Consider the following 22,721-nt stretch of genomic DNA (forward strand, 5'->3'; position numbering starts at 1 on the left):
TCCTGCCCCCATTCAACCCCGTATTCCCCTCCGACCGGTCCGACCCCTATCCGCATCCCCGCCTCCTGCCCTCTATCCACCGCTGCTGCCACCACGCAGCTCAGAGCACCAAATCAGGCCGGGCTCTGCAGCTGCGGTGCCTCAGGAGCTCACAGCCCCACCGCCTAGAGCATTGCGCCTGCAGTGGAGCGAACTGAGGCTGTGGGGAAGGGAGAACAGTGGGGGAGGGGCCGGGGGTAGCCTCCCGGGCCAGGAGATTGGGGGCCAGGCAGGACGGTCCCACGGGCTGGATGTGGCCCGCAGACCATAGTTTGCCCACCTCTGGTCTAATATAATAAAATTTAAAGACATCATCATCAAACAACAACCTCATTATAACAAATAAATTAACTTCATTGAGGATGAAGAAGTGACAAAGATGGGATGAGCTACCCCTGGGAGGAAGGGAGCTCTAGTCTCGTCTAAGCTAAGGACAGTATCTGTAACATTGCAGCATATCTCCCTTCCCCCTCCTTGTGCTGCAATGCAGTGAGATCAGTTGGGTGAGCTAATCAGCCTGCAGCTCTTGCTATTTAAAGGAACCTCTAAAAAAAGGTGAATCTGATTTTTCGTTTTTCAAATGGGGTCTCGTAGGATTGGAACAACTGCGTTAAAACCACCTGTCCCTACTGACGCACATGGCACTTGATCCAAAGTCCACTGAACTAAATTAGAGTCTTAGCACTACATTATGTAAGTGCTTATATTCCTTCAGACGTTTGGTCTCCCAACCCCAATAATAACTAGAGATGGACACAAATAAAATCCATGGATCAAAACAGGTCTGAACTTTGGTGGAAATTTGAACCCACATCTCAACTTTGTTGTTTGGGTCAGTTCTCTAATAATAATCTCTAGAGGCGGTTCAGACATACCTACATCTGACCTTCATGCTACTTCCGGATGTCAGCAACCAAGGCACTACTGGCAGTTAGCCTGGAACAAAAATGTGTTTGTATACAAACAAAAGGCCAAGAGACCTTGTATGTATCCCATCACAAGCTGCCCCACCGTATTAAAAATCAGAGCTCTTCCCACTGGCCTTTTTCTCTTTTCTCACATCAAAGATATAGCTCAGTGGTTCTCAACCTATTTACCATCATTGGGTTGCAGATGCAGTTCTCTGTGCGTTATGTGGGACACATCCACACAATATATATACTACCTGCATGGCCCTGAGGATGTCACATATGTGTTTGACTAAAACATCTTCTAGAAATGCATTTGAAGACAAGAGAGAGAATCCACCATTTCTGTGGGTATTTTTTTCCCCAGTGGTTAATCACCTTCACAGTTAAAAATGTGTGCCTTATTTCTAATTGGTATTTGTCTGGCTTTAACTTCCAGCTAAAGTCTAGATAATACTCAATACTCATCACTAATTGCTATAATGAAAATGACACTTTGCTGTTCTCTAGCAATTTAATCAGTATCTGAATTGTTTGTTTGTCACTTATACCATTATCTTTTGAGATAGATGGTTGCCATAAATCAGAATTCTCTTAAAGCTCCACACTATTCTGTCATTATCCCCAACCCCATCGGACTCATTTTCCAGATGGGAAAACTAAGGTGCAGAGTGGCCAAGGAATTTGCCTAAAGTCACACAGTGAGTCAGTGGCAGAGCTGGGAGCAAACAGACTTGTGACTAGGATATTTGCTTTAATCCCAAAACGAAGCTTCTTCCCAAGAGAGAGGTGTAGTCTGGGCAAGAAAATGGCAGCTCTATACCTCTGGGCAGGTCAATCTATAAAATGGAGATAATACTGTGTTAGTTAAGGACTGTAAAGCATTTTGAAGGTTAAATGCTCTAAATCAGTAGTTCTCAACCAGGGTTCAGGGGCCCCCCTAGGGGGCCTCAAGCAGGGCCAGCATTAGACTCACTGGGGCCCAGGGCAGAAAGCCGAAGTCCCACTGCATGGGACTGAAGCCCAGGTCCCCGAGCCTGCCACCTGGAGTTGGAGTTGAAGCTGAAGCCTGAGCAATGTAGCTTCATGGGGGCCCCTGTGGCAATTGCCCTGCTTCCTATCCCCTAATGCCACCCTGGCTTTTATATGCAGAAAACCAGTTATTGCGGCACAGGTGGGCCGTGGAGTTTTTGTAGCATGTTGGGGGAGGGGCTCAGAAAGAAAAAGGTTGAGAACTCCTGCTCTAAATAAAGAGTCTGGTGGCACCTTAAAGACTAACAGATTTATTTGGGCATAAGCTTTCGTGAGTAAAAACCTCACTTGCATCCGAAGAAGTGAGGTTTTTACTCACGAAAGCTTATGCCCAAATAAATCTGTTAGTCTTTAAGGTGCCACCAGACTCTTTGTTGGTTTTGCTCTAAATAAGGCCCTCTCCTCTGCATTCCACCATGTGAGTCATACAGTGCTGTGAAGCTAAACACAGTTCCTCCCCCACACAGCAAAGCAGGCATAACTCAAGCTTTGTTTACAGCATAGACACAGGATCATCCATCACTCAGGGTCATTTACCTGCCAACATTCATCAACCTTTGACCTTTTCCCTGCAAGGGTTGCTGTGGGAACAGCCAATGAAAGAAGTTCAGATCTCAAGAATGATTACAAAACCATAAACATGGGAGAGGCCCCCCTCTCCCTCTGCATTCCTGCTTGTTTAGTCTTGTCTATCCACATTTGAGCTTTGCTAACAACCACCTCCAACGCTTGCCTAAAGACTCACTAGATGCAGAGTCGTATTTCTGTGTGTGAGGTAAATTTTCATTTCCTGTTTTCTCCTACCCCTCCTCAAGCAAAGTCAAGAACACAGAAATCAAGAGCCATCTCAAACTGCTTCAACTGGTCCAGCTTCAGGATCCTAACCAGACATTGGTGCTACTACTAAAGTGCTGGTTACTAAAGGAAATGATAGATTAAATAAATTCCTACCTTTCACATGGGTAGGAAAACTCCATCTTTGCAAAAACTAAATTAACAAAACCTCACGTGAAACATGTCACATTTTACAGAGGTCGAGATTTATGCATGGTACGGTGGAGATCAAACCCTGAACTTCTGACTCTCCAGTCCCCACTTTAAACTGTTGGCAACATTCTCTCTAGTCTTGAAAGATACTTGTACTCATCCCTCTTTCCACCCAGTTTTCCTCCTGACAGTGCTGAATTTGTAATATCACATTAATTTATCTGGAACAGGCTTATGTTTTTCTTGCAGGATTGAGGCAGTAGAATAACAATATTTCCCCCCAATCTTACACCTTTTAGTTGAGATTCTGTGCTGCAGCAGAGGAACCCAGGGGGAGGAAGGATGTAAAGGTGGCTTTATTATGAGCTGCTCCAGGGACCAAAATGCTCTAGGAACCAGCAATGTATAGATATGGGGCAAGGGACAGAACTGTTCCTTAATCTGAGGATTTAAAAGCACTTTATAGACAGTTAAGCATCTGAACTCCCTTGTACAGTGGTGGGTATTATACCGTCCCCACTCATCAATTTAAAAAATGAGGAAACTAAAACACTCAACCTCCTTTTGGTGGAGGAGAAGGGGGCTAGTGATATCTGTGCTGTGCAGTTGTTTTTAATAGAGTAATTCCATAATGTTACATAAGCTAATTTAGGGTGATGGGCCACATGTCTTGGACCCAGTCCTGCTACCACTGAAATTAATGGCCAAACTCCCAATAGTTTCAATAGAAAGCAGGATAGCGCCCTTGGTTCCCAGCTGCAAGGAGGTGGAAGAGGGAGGGAGAGATGTGCCGGATCTCGTTTATTGCCAGAACTCGCTGGAATTTCCCACAGCCCTTAAACATGCCTGGACCGCACCAGCCACGTGACTATTACAGTCCCTTTGTTCTCCTTAATCTCATCCCACACCATCCTTTTCATTGGACCAGCCTTCTGGCTGTTATGACAACGTGCTGGCAACAGGATTGGTCTGCTCACTGTTGCTAGGCTGAAGCCTGGGTTTCTCTCCCCTCCCCAATAGTGGTGTGTCACCATGGCATTGGCTGCCATAGTGATCTGCGCAGAACTGACATGCCTGATGCCTTTGCAGATCTTTATGCATTTCCAGTAAAGGCCTTTTAATATTATTGTTTCTCCCATGGGCTGTGCAAGGCCTGTGGTCCCTGACCCCATATCCATCTGTCTGCACTCCACCCAGTCCATGCCAACAGAAGTTAACACCCTGCTGTCCCCCTGCCCACATTAGGACATCCCACCAGCATGACCATATATTTGTTTCCCCCCCCATCACTTTTCCTGACCCACATTAACTTATTATTATTTGGATGCCCATAGCACCTAGGAGCCCAGTCATGGGCCAGGCTCCCATTGTGCCATACACTGTACAAACACAGAACAAAATAACAGTCCCTGACCCAAAGAGCTTACAATCTAAATATTGGAACATCCCATATCAGCTGCCTGACCACTGGCTTCCCTTCGCTTTGCCAGCACACCAGGCTCCCAGGAATCAGAGCATGGGCTCCATCTTGATTAGTCTACTTTTTTCTTCTATCAGTGGGGATGATTCAGACAAACTATTTTAAGTACATATATGGCCCCATTACCATAGAATCTGAGCACCTCACAATCTTTAACGTATTCATCCTCATCACACCCTGTGAAGTAGGGTAGTGCTAAGAGCCACACATTTGACACATGGGGAAACTGAGGCAAGGAGAACCTAAGTGACCTGACCAAGGTCACACAGGAAGTCCATGTCTGAACAGGGAATTGAACCTGGGCCTTGTGAATCCCAGGCTATTGCCCTAACCCTAACCAGTTAATAGGACTACACTCTACCAGGGATAGGTTGATGCTAGTTTTGACACATGCCCTATCCCTGGCTTAGCTACTAAGGAAAAGAATCTGAATCAGGAGTGGTTTGCAGTCAGCTGGATACTAGAGTCTCCCACCCCACCAAAAATAACATCTTTGGCACTGCAGCTTTTGCAGAGGATGCCCTTCCAAACCAGCTTGAGGGGCAGGGATGATAATAGCGCAGTTATGTTGATCATTGTTAGCCTTGCTGTTTCATTCTCGGGGCCAGATGTCAACAGAGCTATAAACAGGCTGAGCTGCAAGAGGAGGGGATGGGGACATGAAGGAAGAAACAGCAGCAGCTCATTGTTTTACGTAAAGATTCTGATTGCAGAGCTGCTTCAGCACTGGGGGCTGGGTGCAGAATGAGTCAGAGAGCTTAAAATGGATCTTGGTCACGAAGCAGAGTCTGCTGCTGATGCCTCATGCCAGCTCCTTCTCCTACCAATGCTACAGAGAGAATGGCTCAGAGTCCTGTTCATAAGCCATATGCCAGGGCGGCCTGTGGGAAGATGGATCCAGAGGGACAGAAAGAAAGGTGATGGATTGGTGAGCTAATGCAGGTCATGTCTTGCTGTTGTTGTTACTCAGGCAAATGGCATGCTTTACCAGAGCAAGGATGGAAGGATACAGCTATAAGTGTATACCTGCTACCACACCCTCTCTCATAAGCAACAGGCAGATGATTTGGTTGATTAAGAAAACCAAACAAACCCAAGCTTCTCCAGTCTTTGGAGATGATGATAGTCTCTAGCTCTTATCTAGAGCTTTTCATCAGTAGATCTCAAAGTGATTTATGAAGGGAGGTCAGTATGGTTATCCCCATTTTACAGAGAGGAAAACTGAGGAACAAAGCAGGTCAGTTTACAAAGTGACATTAAAAACCTGTGGAATTCAGTACCACATGAAGTAATTGCGGCACAGAGTTGACCAGTTTACAAGTATGATTAAGGCCTATGGAACACAGGAAATCATTAAGGACAACAATTTAACAAGTCTCCTAAAGGGATTGAACATTGGGGAGTGGTGTGGTTTAGCTGACGGAACAGCGGACTGTGACTCAGGACACCTGGATTCCATTCCTGACTCTCTTGCTGTCCGACCTTAGGCAAGTCCCTTCACCCCTCTGTGCCTCAGTTTCTCAGTCTGTAAAATGGGGATAATGATACTAACCTCTTTTGTAAAGCACTCTGGTTTATTGTAGAAAAGATGGGGATTATTATTATTTATATGGATATAAAATATCCAATTAACAAATTTTGGAAGGGATATTAAACCTTGTGTTTTGGGGCTTAAGACAATCTCTAACTATTATAAGGTTATGTCTTCACTGAAGAAGTAACCCAGACTTTTACCCAGGTTTTAGCCCTAATCCTCCTCCCATCCACATGCAAAACCTTTTTACCCAGGTTTATTTGTGCTTCAAACCCAGGCCCACTTAGCTGACTATGAGTACAAGTTACAGCCCTGGTTCCATTTTAACTTGGTCTCAAACCCAAATATTTGGTAATGTGGACACCGGCAAGTAACCTGGGATTCAGATCTGAGATGCCAATGGTCCTCCATCCAATACCTTCCCATAATTCCCCAGGGATCATATTTTCCTGCCCTTCTACCTACTCCCTTCTTCTGCAACTGAAGACACCTACCAATTTCTATATTAGTACAGCACTAAGAACCAGGGGATATGTCCCCCCGAGATCTTTGTGCCTAGTCAGGGTTAGTGAAGCACCTGCATGCATGGGTGGTGGGTGAACCAGGCTAGACCCCAGACCAGCCTGCCTCTTCCGCCTGAGTCCCCGCCCCTCCTGCCCCCCTTCCCCTGCCACAGCCCAGAGCCCCACCCCCCCGCACCTCCCTCAGCCCCAGAGCGCCGGGTGGCATGCAACCACCCTCCAGCCCCAAAGCACCAGGCAGCATGGCCCCAGCCACAGAGTGCTGGCAGCACGGCCCCAGTGCCAGGCGGCCCCAGCCCCGCCAAGTCTTGGCTGCCCTAGCCGGCTTCCCAGAAGAGGAGCAGCCGGCCTGGGCTGGGGCTAACTAGCGGCAAGAAGGAGGGGGTCTCGGGGCAGAGCATGGGCGGGGCCACGCGGGGCTGTTTGGGGAGGTATAGCCTTCCCCATCTTATGATACGTGCCATCCATGCTTGCATGGACATGGCTACACAGGTATGACCCAAGTGTGGCTTAGCAGTGTGGAAGCTTGTACACTCAGGTTCCCAGATCCAGGTAAACTCTGCAGTGAAGACATACCGGTAGAAAACAGGATAAGACCTATGTGGGAACAGATTATCCTACATCTGCCTACTGCAAGATTTTTACACTTTCCTCTGAAACTCCTGGTTTTGGCCACTGTCAGAGACAGGATATTGTGCTAGATAGACTTGGGATGAGGGATCTGATCTAGTTTGTCAATTCATATGCAAGTTACTTGACCGGTGGGCTCCGGGCTGAGGTGCAGGGGGGCATGAGCTTTGGGCTGGGGGTGTGGGCTCTGGGTGGGTCCAGAAATGAGAGGTCAGGGTGCAGGAGGGTGCTTAGGGCTGGGGCAGGGTGTTGGGTGCGGGCTTTGGGAGGTAGTTTGGGTTCAGGAGGGGACTCTGGGCTGGGGTTGGGGTGCGGGAGGGGGTTCAGGGTGCAGGGTCCCAGCAGCGCTTATCGTGGCTCCCGGAAGCGGACACCAGGTTCTTGCGGCCTCTAGGTGCATGGCTGGCCAGGGAGGCACCGCACGCTGCCCTTGTGCCTGCAGGCACCACCCCCACAGCTCCCATTAGGTCACGGTTCCCAGCCAATGGGAGCTGCAGAGCTGGCACTAAGGGTGGAGGAAACATGCGGAGCTTCCCTGGCCACCCATGCGCCTAGGGGCCACAAGGACCTAGCAGATGCTTCCAGGAGCTGCACAGAGCTAGAGCAGGCAGGGAGCTGCCTTAGCCCCGACTGCTGCGCTGCTGACCAGACTTTTAACAACCCAGTCGGTGGTGCCGACCGGAGCTGCCAGAGTCCCTTTTCGATGCCTGGCAACCCTACCACCAGACAAGTCTGGATTACAACTAGAACAGGTGGTGAAAGACTGCAGCCCATTCCTAATCCTCAACCCACACCAAAACATGACATGTTTCAGGTCAGAAACCTAAATTCCAAACCTTACATGTAATTAGTAAGGGGGGGGGGGTGGAGAACATCATGTGAAAACATGCCCACGGTGAAATGTGGTGCAGTTGTGAGAATAGTCTCCTTGGAGGAATCAGAGCCTAGATTTCTGTCATGTGACTGATTCATCACAGCACCATTTACATGCATTCCCCATGAGTAACCAGGGAGACTAAATTGAGTTCAGAAGCATTCCTTTCTGCAAAAGTGTCATGAAATAGTGCATCATAATTGTATGTTCTAATGTCAGCAGTTCATTTATACTGATGAGGCAGCATGATTTCAGTCAGACACTGGGCCAGGAGTCACATTATCCTGGCTTCTAGTCTCCACTCTGCCATCAACTCACTGAGATCCGTAACAAATCTCCTCCCATCTCTGTTCCTCAGTTTCCTCCCCTCTAAAATGGGGATAATGATTAGAGCTGTGCAGGAACTGGAGTTTCCCATTTTGTGAGAAATGCCACGGTTTCCAAAATAACTTTCAGTCTGAATCATTTTGATTTCAACTGTTTACTTTTTTTAAACTATGAAATAAATATTTAAACAAAAAGTCATTTCAAAACAAAACATTGCAATGCTCTGTTCTGAAATTATTATTTGTATTGCAGCTGCACATCAGAACCCGTATCAAAATGTCAAAACGGAACATTTAGACCTTATTGAATCACTTTGTTTCCAATTAAAAAAATTAAAATGTAATTGAAATTAACATGTTCCCGCAGAAAATTTCAGCAAAATAGTATTTTCTGACAGAAAATCATTCTATCAGAAAAATTTCCAACAAGCTAATATACTGATCTTTGTTCCCTGTGCTGCTTGGCATTAAGTAACATAGGCAGACAGACTGTGATTTAGGGAAACATACCCTGTATTGTTAATGATTAAATAGACAATGGACTAAAAGTTAAAAATAGCAATGGAAATTTGTTGGATGGAAATGCGATCTGCAAGGATCAGGATGAAACCCCAAACACAGCAGATAATGCCCAGAAAACTGGCTATTTATTAGGGTTTTGCCGGCACCTAACAGAGCAAGTCCCTCTGCATTTTGAAATAGGAAATCTGCAAAGTTTGGGACTTTGGGTGATGGTTCAAATTATTACATCAAACATGGTAATCTTCACTCCCCTTCCAGAACTGGAAATAGACCCCAGGAGTCCTGCCTCCCAGTCCCACTGCTCTAACCACTAGCCTACACCCTCCTTCCAGAGCTGGGAATATTATTTGTATTCCAGTAGGACCTAGGATGCCAGTCATGGACCAGGACCCCATTATGCTAGGTGCTGTAGAAACACAGATAAATGAAAACAGTCCCTGCCCCCAAAAGTTTCCAACACAAGTCCCAAGTCCAAGTGCCCCATCCTCCAAATACTACACTGTCACAGTTATACCACAACAGCAGCTGCACAAAAAGGCTTATTGCCAAAGCTGGGTGAAGTTTTTCGACCAAAACTTTTTTGTGTTTAAAAAAAAAAAAGTGCAGATTTGGTGATGCAAACATTTCACAAATTAGTGTCATTTTGCCTAATTGTTTTGGTTAAAAATCCCTCAAATTGAGAATAAAATCAAACTATTTCATTTTGACATTTTCTAACCATGCTTTTTTTATTCAAAATTACCTTGCTTAAAAATGTCATTTAAAAGTGTTAAAGAATGCTCAAAATATGAATGAAACATTTTGTTTCAGGTGAAACAAAAAGTACATTTAGTTCAACCCAAAACAGTTTTTTCTGACTTCTCAATTCACCAACAATTTTGGATATGATTCAACCCAAAACATTTTTTTTCCAATTGTTCAGAGTTCCCAGACAATGGAAATATCCATTATTTGCACAGCTCTATCCATTCTCTCTCTGTAGCGTCTTCCCTTGGTATTTTGTACTGAAGCTGCTGAATACCTATGCTAGGAGCCTCTTTTGATTCCAGAACCACTCTCTATTTCACGCGAACTAGCCCATCGGAACAGGTCAACAGTCCCTCTGGTTCTGGTATCCAGCCTCCCACTACAGCCTATTTATTCCTCATGTTGAAAAACTTGAAGATCAATGGCTATTAATACACCAGATAACTGTCAAAGCATCAGTCGTGCTGCATGCTAAAGAGACAGGAAGGTGCTTTCCTGAACTATGTGCAGATGCTGTCCATATTAAGAGCTGGTGGTGCATGTGGAGGGGTGTAAAGGCACATCAATAATGGTGTGTTTGCAATGTTGTAGCCATCAATACTGGTGTAAGGCAAGGCTGCCACCCTGGTGTTACCGACATGCTAAAGGACAGGAAATAAGTTACACTAGCTTACATTTCCTTGCTCACATCACCTACAAGTGTGGCTTGCAGAGGGCAGGCTATCTATAAAAGAGTAGTATCAGCACAGAGACAGCATACCCCTCCTGCTATGTTTACCATGCTGAGGCCAGCAGTGGCTCTCCAATATTAATGACTTTGCCAACTGTTGCCTTGGATTAGCTGCAACAGGCCTGGGGTTTGCTCTGTCACCTTGTCACTCTCTCCAGGAACTTCACGATGCATTTAATTCCAATGGTCTGGACTCTGATTTGTAAAGGGGGCATAAAGAGTTGTGTTCCCAGTGGATAAGGCAACAGAAAGGGTGTCAGGACTCCTGGCTTTGCCAATGACTTGGCCATGAAGCCCCTAACTCATGGACCAAAACCCCATTGTGTTAGGCACTGTACAAACAGACAGATAGTCCCTGCACCAAAGAGCACACAGTCCAAGTTACTTCATCTCTCTGTGCTTCAGTTTCCTTTTCTATACAAGGGGGTTAAGGACAGTCTTTGTAGAGCGCTTTAAGATCTCAGCCTTTGTGACAATAACCCTTAGAGTCAATCTACCCACATCAAATTGGTTTGATACTGACCAATAGCAATTAGGAGGAGCTTCCATGTGGTGAGGGCCACATGCTTCTCCATACTGAGGGGAGCTTTCATGGTGTGCTATCACTGTGGTTTTGTGATCTTTTATGAAATATGCCAAGCAGGACAATTTATCATACAGACAAAAATCCACCTGTCCTTCCGCTCCTTGAGCTGTGAGCAATTGGTGGAGGTTACAAAAGAGGTCAGTATCATTAGCCCTGTGTTACAGATGGGGAAACTGAGGCACTGGGAGGGAAGTGACTTGCCCAAGGTCACCCAGCAGGCCAGGGCAGAACTAGAATAGAACCCAGGTCCTAGTCCAGTGCACTAACCACTTGGCTTTACCACTGCCCCCAGCATGGTGTATACAGGTATAAAATGTGTTTATGGGAATATATTTGCAGTGTTGTTGTAGCCGTGTTGGTCCCAGGATATGAGAGAGACAGTAAGCTTGAAAGCTTGTCTATCTCACCAACAGAAGTTGGTCCAATAAAGATATTACCACACCCACCTTATCTCTTTATGGGAATAAACTATATTGGTTTATACAGGAAAGGGAATAAGTTATACTGGTCTAAGGCCGCAGTTTAACTGTACCCACACTACAGTTTGTTCCTGTGTAACAATATGGGTTTAAAAAAAAAACAAACACAAAAAATACACAACACCCCTAACTGACAGTTGTATCAGCAAAAAACTGTATTCAGACCATACTAGAGTTTGGCATGCTTATACAGGAGGTCAGACTAGACAATCTAATGGTGGTCCTTTTTGGTCTTGAAATACGTGTATACACAACCCAGGCCAAAAAAGGTGCCTAGGACACAAGATCTAACTGTCAGGTTTCAGAGTAGCAGCCGTGTTAGTCTGTATCCGCAAAAAGAACAGGAGTACTTGTGGCATCTTAGAGACTAACAAATTGATTAGAGCATAGAAGTGGGCTGTAGTCCATGAAAGCTTATGCTCTAATAAATTTGTTAGTCTCTAAGGTGCCACAAGTACTCCTGTTTTTTTTTGAAGATCTAACTGTGTATGTCTAACTTGCCAATTGCTGCTTGCAATTGAAAATATCACAGAAACAAAACAGCAAGTCTAACTTGCATGAAAATAAAATAGAGATTGTAGATATACAGTACTCACTTAAAAAAAAACACCACCACCTTACTTGCTTAGGCTAAAGCTGTTTCAAATCACCAATAGTTAGAGCCATCTCGTGGCCAAAATGTGAATAAAAAGGAGACATCCACACAATTATGTGAGGAAATCATGGCTGAATTAGCAACTAAGGCTGGCCCCAGTCCTCTAGACCTCAAGGAGACAACCACCTTTTTACAAACAGCAACAAAGAGAAAAAGACACGTCATGAAAATCATATAATAATAAAAAAAAACAAACCCAATGTCAAGTGAAAGCAGTTTAAAAAAATATCTGGTCACAAGTAAATATAGTTAAAGTCTCCAAGCCTGTCTAATATAGCACAGCAATCCGGGTAGGTAAGAAGCTGTATCTTGAGATGGCCCCAGAGGAAACTGATCAGTCAGTTAATGGACAAACCACCCAGGGTAGCTTAATTCAGTGCTTTCCCCTTCTATGCACAAATGTTCCAGCAGCACAGGCAGTTTGGGAAAGTGCATTTCAAAGAGAAGCCCGCTTCTGAACAAACTCTAAAATGGCCTCCGTCATGTGATGGCAGGAAGCCATGTTAATTTGGCTAGGCACACTTCCGTGGGCACCAGGTGTATTGATGTGGTGGCAGTCATTTTACGCTTTCTAGGCCCAATTCAGTAGGCATTGTGCACCTATCTTAGTTAGAACTTTGCACTGTGCCCATCACTGCAGTATCAAATACCTCATCCCTCCTAGCCCACCCCAAACTTGTTTGCCAGCTCCTTCCTACCACCCGTCCCAGGTCCCTTATACCCAGACTCCTCTGCTTTCCCCCAGTCTAGGGTTACCATACGTCCTTTTTTTCCCCGGACATGTCCGGCTTTTCGGCACTCAAACCCCCGTCCGGGGGGGGAATTGCCAAAAAGCCGAACATGTCCGGAAAAATGGTGGCTCTGCTCCTCCCCTGACTCTTCGGCTCTGTTTAAGAGCCAGGCTGCCTGAGTGCTACCAGCTTCGGGCAGCCCCCATGCTTCCAGACCCTGCGCCCCCGGCTGGGCACTTCCCCTTCCGGGCTCCGGCGGCGCAGGGTCCGGAGGCATGGGGGCTGCCCGAAGCCGGTAGCACTGGGGCAGCTCGGCTCTTAAACAGAGCCGAAGAGTCAGGGGAGGAGCAGAGCCTCCGGCCGCGGCGGCTCTGCTCCTCCCCTGACTCTTCGGCTCTGTTTAAGAGCCGGGCTGCCCGAGCGCTATTGGCTTTGGGCAGCCCCCATGCCTCCGGACCCTGCATCGCCGGAGCCCAGGAGGGGAAGTGCCCAGCTGGGGGCGCAGGGTCCGGAGGCAAGGGGGCTGCCTGAAGCCCAAGCGCTACCGGCTTCACAGTTTGCCGGGCAGCCTCCAGACCCTGCGCCCCCGGCTGGGCGCTTCCCCTCCCGGGCTCCAGCTGTGCTGGGGAAGCGCCGGCCGGGGGCGCAGGGTCTGGGGGCTGCCCGGCAAACCGTGAAGCCGGTAGCGCTCGGGCAGCCCTTTCCGCGTGGCTGGGAGTGGGAGGAAGGAGGGGGCGGAGTTAGGGCGGGGCTGGGGCAGGGCTGGGTTGGGAAATGGGCGGGGCCAGGACCCCGTGGAGGGTCCTCTTTTTTTATTTATTAGGTATGGTAACCCTACCCCAGTCACTAGCCTAGTTGCCTCACTTCTCTCCTCAAAGAAACAGTTTCATCTCATTTCACACAGTGCCCCAGTAATTAAAATGGAAGTGACATATTAAGGGTATTTAGGTGTTACTTTAGAGAGGAACAAAGTACCTTAGCTACAAGGACAATCTACCTAATTTAGGGCTCAATTAAAGGATAACTGGGTGAAATTCAAAGGTCTGCATTATACAGGAGGTGAGATTAGAAGAGCTAATGGTCTCTTCTAGCTTTAAACGCTATGAAGATTAAAAGTCAACCCATTTTCCATAGAAAATGAGGGGAACAAACAAAAACCCCAGGCTCTGTGAAGGCAGGTGTGAAATGGCAACCTACTCTTTATTGCATTCAAGCCTATGGGGCCAAGATTGTAAGCTTGTCAGTTCTGCAGTTTTAGTCCTGGAAGCAATGATACTAGTCAGATAAATCTTACCAGGCCCTTCTTCTGGATTCAGCAGCACCCTGAAGAGCTGCTGTAATTCTGCCTTTTTCCGCTGAGAGATCTTTCCAGCTCTATCAGCAAAGAGGTGGGACCAGCCAGCTAATGTCAATGCACAAGTAACCTTTAAAAAGAACAGGAGTACTTGTGGCACCTTACAGACTAACAAATTTATTAGAGCATAAGCTTTCGTGGGCTACAGCCCACTTCTTCGGATGCATATAGAATGGAACATATATTGAGTATATATATATACACACATACAGAGAGCATGAACAGGTGGGAGTTGTCTTACCAACTCTGAGAGGCCAATTAAGTAAGAGGAAAAAACTTTTGAAGTGATAATCAAGCTAGCCCAGTACAGACAGTTTGATAAGAAGTGTGAGAATACTTACAAGGGGAGATAGATTCAATGTTTGTAATGGCTCAGCCATTCCCAGTCCTTATTCAATCCTAAATTGATTGTATCTAGTTTGCATATCAATTCCAGCTCAGCAGTCTCTCGTTGGAGTCTGTTTCTGAAGTTTTTCTGTTGTAAAATAGCCACCCGCAGATCTGTCATTGAATGACCAGACAGGTTAAAGTGTTCTCCCACTGGTTTTTGAGTATTATGATTCCTGATGTCAGATTTGTGTCCATTAATTCTTTTGCGTAGAGACTGTCCGGTTTGGCCACTGTACATGGCAGAGGGGCATTGCTGGCACATGATGGCATATATCACATTGGTAGATGTGCAGGTGAACGAGCCCCTGATGGTATGGCTGATGTGATTAGGTCCTATGATGATGTCACTTGAATAGATATGTGGACAGAGTTGGCATCGGGCTTTGTTACAAGGATAGGTTCCTGGGTCAGTGTTTTTGTTCAGTGATGTGTGGTTGCTGGTGAGTATTTGCTTTAGGTTGGGGGGTTGTCTGTAAGCGAGGACAGGTCTGTCTCCCAAGATCTGAGAGAGAGAGGGATCATCTTTCAGGACAGGTTGTAGATCTTTGATGATGCGCTGGAGAGGTTTTAGTTGGGGGCTGAAGGTGACAGCTAGTGGTGTTCTGTTATTTTCTTTGTTGGGCCTGTCTTGTAGGAGGTGACTTTTGGGTACTCGTCTGGCTCTGTCAATCTGTGAATTTTCACTTCAGCAGGTGGGTATTGTAGTTTTAAGAATGCTTGATAGAGATCTTGTAGGTGCTTGTCTCTGTCTGAGGGATTGGAGCAAATGCGGTTATATCTTAGAGCTTGGCTGTAGACAATGGATCGTGTGGTATGTCCTGGATGGAAGCTGGAGGCATGTAGGTAAGTGTAGCGGTCAGTAGGTTTCCGGTATAGGCTGGTATTTATGTGATCATCGCTTATTAGCACAGTAGTGTCCAGGAAATTTACCGCTTGTGTGGATTGATCTAGGCTGAGGTTGATGGTAGGATGGAAATACCGGCGAAAGAGCTGCCAACTTCAATTTGAGTTATTGGTCTAGCTATTTGGCAGCAGAAAAAATAAAGTACAACTAGCAAAAACTTCTTTCTAAGGTTTTATGGACAATAAGATAGGTGTGTGGACCTATAGGAATGGAGTAAGCAAGAGCTCAGAGCACACAGGTTTTTAAAATATAAACTCATACTTACAAAAATTCTTTTGTTTAGTTTTACCAATGACTGCATAGATGAAACAAGAAATATCTGCGCATTTAAAAAAGGCATGAGTCAGACCTGCAAGAAATCATAAGATTGGCTTAAAAATTTTGATTTTTTTGTCCTGAAAAACACAGACCTTTAGGTATTTGCTTTCCGGTTTCTGAGCCTTTAGACTACGCTCATATTTCCAAGCTTTTCTCTGCAATCATGAGGGCTTGGGGCCTGGAGAATCAGGGTCTTATTTTCTGAAGTGCTGTTTACATCTATCAGTATAAGAACTAACAACCCATCCTACAATCTGCTTTGCTGTTACTGAATCTAGCACATCCTGAGAATACTGTTTAAAAACAGGCCTTTAGGATAGTCAAGGATAACAGTAAATAAATAGCAGGCAGTGGCCAAGTCAGGAATAAAACCTAGGTCTGTTTGATCTCACCTTTTGTGCGCCTGAATAATAACAGCAGGAAAAATGGAGCTGGCCTGATTATAAAGGCAATTACACCACGTGACCTGGCGGAAAAGGCTCTGTACAAACAGGACTTGATGCAGAAAACAGGATGTAGGGAGGCGAAACTGGCCAAGGGCTTGTGCTGCTGAATCAACAGCTCTTTCTGAGCCAGGGTCTGGCAGTGCTGGATGCAAATAGAAGGCAGCAGAGCAGTGGCAGATGTAGAGTTAGTGGGGCTCTGTGCGCAGCTTCATTTTCAGTGCTCCCCCTCCTCCCCCCGGGGACCCAGCCAAGAAAAAGAACATTCTCTCTTATCTCCCCCGTTTTTCATTCTTTTTTTCTTCCTCCTCCTCCTCCTCTATTATAAGTAATGGGAAGTAAATGATAATAAAGTGAGGTACCTTGATTGGGGCAGAAGGTTGGGGTGCAGGATGGAGTATGGGGGGCAGGCTCTGGGAGTAAGTTTGGGTGCTGGCTTTGGGCTGGGGCAGGGGGGTGGGATGTGGGGGGCAGCTGGTCTCCGTGAGCTGCCCAGGGTGGGGGCAGCATGTGTAGCTGCCTCCCCCCCGCCAAGGGCACGCAGAGACATGCCAGCATCCAGCAGCTTCTGGGAGCAGCGTGGGGCCACCGGCCCTGGCATGCAGGCAGCTTAGGGTGACCAGACAGCACATGTGAAAAATCGGGATGGGGGAGGGGGATGGTAATAGGAGCCTATATAAGAAAAAGACCCAAAAATCGGGACTGTCCCTATAAAATCGGGACATCTGGTCACCCGCAATTTGCCTTTCTAAGTCCTGCTACGCTGCTGGCCGGGACTCGGGAGCAGGTTGTCAGATATTTGTCCTGTATTTTGGGGTTCCCCTGTCATTGGGGGCCCCATGCCACCGCACAGTTTGTTTCATGGTAAATCCGCTTCTGCAGCAGAGCTCAGAGCAAATCCAAACCATGGCTGTCAGGCTCCACGGCTCAGGCACTGAGAGTGATGATGTCATAATGTGTAGAATTAAGTTAATTAAATGGATGAGTGAGAAGTGGAGCCCTTGTCATTGCAGAAAAAAGCTTGGAACCATGAACCCTAAACGTTCAAAACACCAGAAGGTAAAAACTTAACTATTATTATTAAACATCTCATGATTTTAAAGCTAACCTCATGAGTGTTGGAGCCTGACTCATGATTTTTAAACACGTGGGGTTCACGATACTGCAAGGAGGCACTTTTTCCCAGTACTAAGTTGGTGCTAACAATTGGGATGGAGCCATTGATTGCTTTTTTGCTCGGACACACACAGCTGCAACCAAAGAAAAAGACAGTAGACAGGGAGAGAAGCATGGGTGACTGTGGCTGTGGGAGGAAGAAATGGGACAGAGCTCCTTGGGGCACAGGACTGACTGGAGAGACTGGCTTGGAAATTGTGAGCAATGAAAATTCTTGTTTGTTCCTATTGCAGTCAGTGATACAGGACCATATGGATGTTCTTCTCATCAATTTCCCCTCCTATCGGAAACAGCCCATCAAGGCTCTGAATGTTGGTGAACCACTCAGGCCAAAGGAGCTATGGTATTAAAGCAAAGACACCGCAGGGATTTGAACCCCGTCCTGGAAACCAGGAGTGCCAACCACCAGCATCTTTTGCTTTTTTTGTGCGCTAATATAGTAAAGGAGAAAAGCAAAACCTGAGACAACAGCCTGTTCTCCCAGGAAAAGAAAAACCTTAAATAATCGGAGTCCCTAGCCTGAGAGATCGAATCAGCTCATCTACCAAAACTCTACTACCCGATACAGGATGTTGTAGATGCTGCGCTTGGCTATGGATTAATTTTTCCTTCGAACTTTTGACCATGGAGATATGGGCCAGGGACACAATTTTGCTTAAACTTCACAGGTTTTGTTCCCTCCTACTGATGGCAGTTTGCCAGGATACTCGTAGGATGGAGAAAGAACATTTTAAGCAGGCCTATGGTGACTCCATTTTGGCTTTAGAATGGGATTTAGTTATTGAAGAGTTATTTCTAACACATGAAATAGATTTTAAGACATTACAATTATTTTGAAAAGATAGACTTCATGGCAGACTAACTTGCTTAGAAATACTGTCTGCATTTTTAGTATGTAGAACGCTCCTCTTCAATGCAATATGAGACCAGATTTAATTTCTCTAATGTTACTTTGAATATCTGATATAATCCACAAAAGACAACATAAAAGGTAGAACTTTCTAATAAATTCTGATTAAATCCACATTTAAAGTTGCTCAGAAAACCTTTTTTTCCATTAACTCCTGTGTATATTATATTGAAAGCTGTTAAAATCTCCCATCAGTATTAACATTTTACTGTATACACTGACTGCCAATTCCTTAAGTAAATGATTAAAAACCACCCATCATCATTTAGTCTAAACCAGATCACAAAATACCACACAATCTGAGTTATTCCACATTCATCTGATATCTGTTTTTGTTTTATCAAAATTTTATGACATCTTGCAACTTTTTTTGTCCTTGGAAATATTATAGCAGTGTTTTATATTCTCTTTCTATTCAGTCTTTTCTCTTATATTCAGTTTTGTCCTTTTGAGACTTATTAAAAATTCCACAAATTCTCAATTTCACATTCAAGTGATACCTAGATAGCTCAGACCTCCACACCAGCCAACATAGGCCTTTCTTAACCAATACATTCATTAAGTTAAACAACTCAAAATGACTGATTTCAGGATTCAATGAGGTTTAGTTGCAATGACAACTTCAAGATATTGTGTCCAAAAAAACCCTGATTAGTTTAAATCAGTTTTGAATCTATGAAGATACCTTGAAACCACCTTTTAATACTTAGAAATTTCACATCAGTTTTTCCTATTTCTTTTGTCTTTCCCCTTCCATTTGATATTCAAAACGTGGCCCTTTTTGAATGTTTATTTCACTTTACCTTAATAAAAACTCAGAATATCCCTAAAATTTCTCTTTAGCTTGTACCATCTCAATAGCCTATTTAAGGCAGACAACCTTAGCTCCTCTAACTTGATCCTTTCTTGAAAATAATGTTAATTGGATTCAAAACTCAAAATCATTAATTTCAGGATTCAGCTGGGCTTAGCTTCAGCACTATCAAATTTGTTACCCAATTAATCTTACAGTTAGTTAATTGAACATTATTAGAAGATATATTACGAGTTTTTCAAACTCACAGGCTTATTTATTATGATGAAAAGAGGAGCAGATACTCAAAATCAAAATTTTTCTGTACCAGCCATTTTTTATCAAAACAATGACAAATTTAGAACCCTCTTTTTATTTTTCTCAGTTCTCTATTTCTCCTTCAGCTTTTCCTCCTGCTATTGAAATTTTTAGCAATTTTAGTTTTCAGTTGTTGATTTAAGAATTTGCCCACATACCGCTGGGGATAATCCAATACAACTGATGTATAATTTTCCTTATTGTCATCTGAACTGTTTGCTCATAGTACTCTTTTAGACATTAAATTGAAATCAAACCCTTATTCACTTGAAAGTTGATAGTGTTTTGAACTGGTTGCTATATAAGTAATAAAATTCTTTGCCGATATGCCAATTTGGGCATTGTCTGATTAAAATCAGGTTCTCCCCTTCATATTGAGAGGACTATTTACTAATCTGACTATTTCCCTTTACTTCAAGAAGGTGTATTCACTTAGTGTGAACAGGGTATAATTAGGTCCCTGAGAAATCAGATTAAAATGTAATTTCATTGCTAAAAAACTGAACACAACTTTCTGATTTGTTGAAGATACAGAGCAAATATAAATACCTTTGTTGTAAGGCAGGACTTGTTCTAAAAAGCTCTTGTTAAAATGCTACTAGATAAGTTACTTTGAACCTAAGAACATAAGAAAGGCCGTACCGGGTCAGACCAAAGGTCCATCTAGCCCAGTATCCTGTCTACCGACAGTGGCCAATGCCAGGTGCCCCAGGCGGAGTGAACCTAACAGGCAATGATCAAGTGATCTCTCTCCTGCCATCCATCTCCATCCTCTGACAGACAGAGGCTAGGGACACCATTTCTTACCCATCCTGGCTAATAGCCATTAATGGACTTAACTACCATGAATTTATCCAGTTCTCTTTTAAACTCTGTTATAGTCCTAGCCTTCACAACCTTTTCAGGTAAAGGAGTTCCACAAGTTGACTGTGCGCTGCGTGAAGAAGAACTTCCTTTTATTTGTTTTAAACCTCCTGCCTGTTAATTTCATTTGATGACCCCTAGTTCTTGTATTATGGGAATAAGTAAATAACTTTTCCTTATCCACTTTCTCCACATCACTCATGATTTTATATACCTCTATCATATCCCCCCTTAGTCTCCTCTTTTCCAAGCTGAAGAGTCCTAGCCTCTTTAATCTCTCCTCATATGGGGCCCGTTCCAAACCCTTAATCATTTTAGTTGCCCTTTTCTGAACCTTTTCTAGTGCCAGTATATCTTTTTTGAGATGAGGAGACCACATCTGTACGCAGTATTCAAGATGAGGGCATACCATCAATTTATATAAGGGCAATAATATATTCTCAGTCTTATTCTCTATCCCCTTTTTAATGATTCCTAACATCCTGTTTGCTTTTTTGACTGCCTCTGCACACTGCGTGGACATTTTCAGAGAACTATCCACGATGACTCCAAGATCTTTTTCCTGACTTGTTGTAGCTAAATTAGCCCCCATCATATTGTATGTATAGTTGGGGTTATTTTTTCCAATGTGCATTACTTTACATTTATCCACATTAAATTTCATTTGCCATTTTGTTGCCCAATTGCTCAGTTTTGTGAGATCACAAACCTCTATTTGATTTACTTTTATTCCTATTTCATATATTTTGTTAGAGAACAAAGCTCTGTAAAAGCAGTTTGGATTTACATTTCAACAGAACAAGTTATTCTTTATTTGCACTTTTTTCATTAAAATAATTATGTTGGTCTTTGGAGGAGTATTATTTCTATGGAAATTGCTATTACTATGATATTTTTATAATAGATTTTTAATCTCCTCTTTGAAAATTCATTTTACAATACCCGATGGATTAGAAACATTTGTTATTCTCACTTCATAAGAGGACTTGTGTGTTAACCCTGTTAAGGCGGAGGCTTGGTTGGTTGCCAGATACATTGGCCAGGGATGTGGAAAAAAACACACACATACCCCCAAGTGATGTAGCTATGCTGTACCAACAGAAGAATGCTTCCATCAATATAGCTACTGTCATTTTGGGAGACGGTGTTCTTACACCGATGGAAACCCCCTTCCATCCATGTAGGCTGCATCTACACTACAGGGTTATGCCAGCATAGCTCCATTGATGTATCTCTACTGGGATTATGTCTGTAGTGTAGACATAACCTAAGGTCAGGTTTACACTAAAAAGTTAGGTCAACCCAGCTAGGTCGCTCAGGGGTGTGAAACATTGACCCCCTTCCCCCCTACTCCCATGTGATGTAGTTAAGCAGGCCTAACCCCCCAGTGTAGACAGTGCTAAATCGATGGAAGAATTTTTCCATCGACCTGGCTACTGCCTCTCTGGGAGGTAGATTAACTAGAGTGATGGCAGAACCCCTTATGTCGTGGTAGCCAGTTTCTACACTGTAGTGCTACAGCAGCAGCTGTGCCACTGCGGCGTTTCTGTTGAACCTCACTGTGCTGCACCAACTGATTCAGGCTGAATGCCTGACCACTGAAAGCAGTGGCAAAACTCCCACTGAATTCAATGGAGGCATGATTTTCCCATCGGTGTTTAGTAATACTTGGAATAAGTTCCATAAAACGCCAACATCTTTGTAATTTCCTCTTGCTATTTCCTTATTAAGTCAGAAGGTTTTGATACTCAATGTTTTGTCCTTTTGGACTTTGTGTTTAGGTCTATCTCCAGTTGTTGTTGTCTAAATTGCTTCCTCTGTATTCCACTGAAGACACTGTTAAAATGTTCACATCATTTCAGTTGACCTGATCTTTAGACACAGCCACTGGGACCTAATTTTACTAATACTGGAACCAAATCTGCAAAATCTTACAACGAGTAACATTTATTATTATTTTTTTTTATAAAGAATTCAATTCTAAGCCTGGATAAACATGGCTACCTTTTGCCATCACCCCTTACATCAATAGGTAATTGTTGAAACTGAACAACTTTGCATATTTTACTTGCATTTCAAAACTTCTTAAATAGATGGAATAGTCCATTAGCACCAATTTTTAACTTTCAAGATTACTTAGCAACTGGGATGTGCCATCCCGTTTGAAAAAAAGAAATGAAGACCCTTTTTAATTAATTATGAGTTCTCGTCAAAAGATATGCATTCATAAAGCCATTTTAACACTTCTTTAAGGGGATATTTCAGCTGTGTCTTGTGAAGCAAATTTAATCTATAATTTAAATATTTTTGCAACCTTTAACATTTAATTTGAATAGGGAAAAACCCCAACAATTTTGCCAAATATCTCAACTAAATGAAGTTGACCTTAGTAATGATTCTAGTCTTGGTTATTAACAACTGTTTTTGCTCAGACAGTAACAGAGTAACCATTCCAATCTCCATATAATTC

At 44.1% G+C, this 22,721-nt stretch overlaps 1 protein-coding gene and 1 long non-coding RNA gene across 2 annotated transcripts in view; one reads left to right on the forward strand and one right to left on the reverse strand.

The window, feature by feature from the left end:
• LOC135972852 (serine/arginine repetitive matrix protein 2-like) overlaps positions 1 to 22,721 on the reverse strand; it is a 303,518-nt gene that overhangs the window by 2,540 nt on the left and 278,257 nt on the right. The gene's annotated exons all lie outside the window — the stretch shown is intronic.
• On the forward strand, positions 4,937 to 22,407 carry LOC122173648 (uncharacterized). The gene is made up of 2 exons (XR_006174288.2): positions 4,937 to 5,374; positions 17,600 to 22,407. It is a non-coding gene; the product is annotated as an uncharacterized LOC122173648 (long non-coding RNA).

Source organism: Chrysemys picta, chromosome 7, assembly GCF_011386835.1.
Source record: "Chrysemys picta bellii isolate R12L10 chromosome 7, ASM1138683v2, whole genome shotgun sequence".
In the NCBI taxonomy this organism is placed as follows: Eukaryota; Metazoa; Chordata; order Testudines; family Emydidae; genus Chrysemys; species Chrysemys picta.